Source organism: Montipora foliosa, chromosome 8, assembly GCF_036669935.1.
Source record: "Montipora foliosa isolate CH-2021 chromosome 8, ASM3666993v2, whole genome shotgun sequence".
NCBI lineage: Eukaryota > Metazoa > Cnidaria > Anthozoa > Scleractinia > Acroporidae > Montipora > Montipora foliosa.
In genome coordinates this window covers 38342988-38345487 of record NC_090876.1, presented here as the reverse complement: position 1 = coordinate 38345487, position 2500 = coordinate 38342988, and positions in this window count along the sequence as shown.

The following is a 2500-nucleotide window of genomic DNA, read 5'->3' as shown; positions in this document are numbered from 1 at the left end:
ACCCTTAATCCTCACGGTATTAACGAACGCTTTTCATTTAACTAATATATTCCTACTTTTCACGTTGCCATGTTACCACCAATAGCGTAGCTCCTACTCTACTATAAAAACTACACGTAACCCATAATCCCTCGATTCGCTCTGACGAAGGGCTAACGCTCGAAACGTCAGCTTTTAGAATCTCTGTACGGTGGTCAATTTACATTATCAACTCCGTTGATAAACCAAATTTTTTAATCAAACAATCTGTCTCGCGGGATCCCTGTGATTTCGTATCGCATCAACGACTTGCCGATACGTTCTCCGCGCTGTCGGAATATCAACAACCTCAGACCTATAAATCGACAACCATTTGAAGATAGAAATACCCTGCGTTTCTGTACAATAAACGCACGATCGCTCAATAACAAGGCTGGTGATTTCATTGATTTTATCTGTGATTATAAACCAGATATCGCATCAATAACAGAAACGTGGTTCCACGAAAACGAATCTGCTGCTAGAGTTCTGTGCACCCCTGCAGGATACAATCTTCTTGATTACTCAAGAACAGGACGACTGGGTGGTGGCACTGGGATAATGTTCAGGGAGGATATTAGCGTTTCACAAAACGCAGCTGGGGAATTCCAATCATTTGAATACTCTGAGTGGAACATAACATCAAGAAGCCACCGTTTTCGTTTGATTATCATCTACAGACCACCATACTCTGATGCCCATCCAATCACTACAGGTGTGTTCCTGACTGAATTCTCGGATTATCTAGAGCATGTTGTACTCTGCACCGATCAACTCCTGATTTGTGGTGATTTTAACATCCATGTTGATGTGTTTGACGACCTTGACGCATGTCGGTTTCTTGAACTCTTGGACAGTGTTGGGTTAGACCAGCATGTTTCGGTTCCCACACATATAAGTGGTCACACCTTAGATCTCATTATAACAAGAAACTCCGACCAGTTGCTTGTTTCTTCTCCGTGGACTGATTACTTATTCTCTGACCATCTACCCGTCCACTGCAATATCCAAGTTGAAAAGCCTTTGCTGAAGTCGAAGCGGATATCCTTCAGGAAACTGAAGTCGATTGATATCAGTTCTCTGCGAGATGACCTGTCAAAGTCAGACTTATGCAGCAACGCCATCGACTCTCTTGAGCTAAATGATCTTGTCACCCACTATGACGAAGCTCTATCATCAGCTCTGGATCGTCATGCACCTCTCATTAATAAGACTGTGACAAAAAGACCGATCGTCCCCTGGTTTAATAATGAGATCAAGACAGCTAAAAGGATGCGCCGCCGAGCTGAACGGAAATGGAGGAAAACGAAACTTCGTCTGGACTTCCTCGACTACAAAGCAAAAAAAAATCGTGCAACCTTTGAGATGAAGAAAGCCAGACAAGAGTTCTACACCGACTTTATAGCGGAGAATAGCCATGATACACGCAAGCTATTTCGTTCTGCAAAAACACTCTTCAATTATGAAAGTGAGTTACATTTTCAAGGCTACTCAGATAGTAATGCGACGCTTGCTAACGATATTGGTAACTTCTTTATCAAAAAAGTCGATGTAATACGAACTGGACTAGATACCGCAGCCGGTAACATCCATTCAGCGGACGAGATGTTTCCCCGAAACCCTAAGATCCACAGCCTCTTCCAGGACTTTAGAACTCTCACTGATAAAGAAGTCAATAGTCTTATAACAAAAGCAACCAAGAAGACCTGTTCACTGGATCCTATGCCAACCACCCTTGTTGTTGAGTGTCTTGATGTTTTGCTTCCTGTACTTACTAAGATGATAAACCTGTCACTTCAATCTGGGTGTTTTGCAGATAGATGGAAACACGCTGATGTCCACCCAAAGCTGAAGAAACCAAAAGCTGAAGTCATCTTTCCTAATCTTCGTCCCATAAGTAATCTCACATTTGTCTCGAAACTGACTGAGTGTGCTGTATTTAGTCAAACTCACAATCATTTGACCATTCATGACCTCTACCCGAAAGCCCAGTCATCGTATCGTGAGTGCCATAGTACCGAGACTGCACTTCTCCGCATCAAGAACGACATTCTTATGAATATGAATAGGCAGCACCTAACCCTTCTAGTTTTACTAGATTTAAGTGCTGCCTTTGACACTGTAGACCATGCGATATTGTTAAACCGTCTTAAGTCAGATTTTGGTATCTCTGGTAACGTGCTCTCGTGGTTCAAATCGTATCTATACCAGCGCTCCCAGTCAGTGTCGATCAATGGTCATACATCTAAAAAGTTCGAAGTGAAATGTGGTGTCCCTCAAGGTTCCTGCCTAGGTCCTCTTCTCTTTGTTCTTTACGCCAGCAAGCTCTTTACCATCATTGAGCGACACCTCCCCCAAGTCCATGCGTACGCCGATGATACTCAGCTCTATGTTGCGTTTAAACCCGATCTCGAACATGCCGCCAACGCAGTGGTAGCCATGGAAGCGTGTATCAACGACATAAGGAAGTGGATGCTGGCTG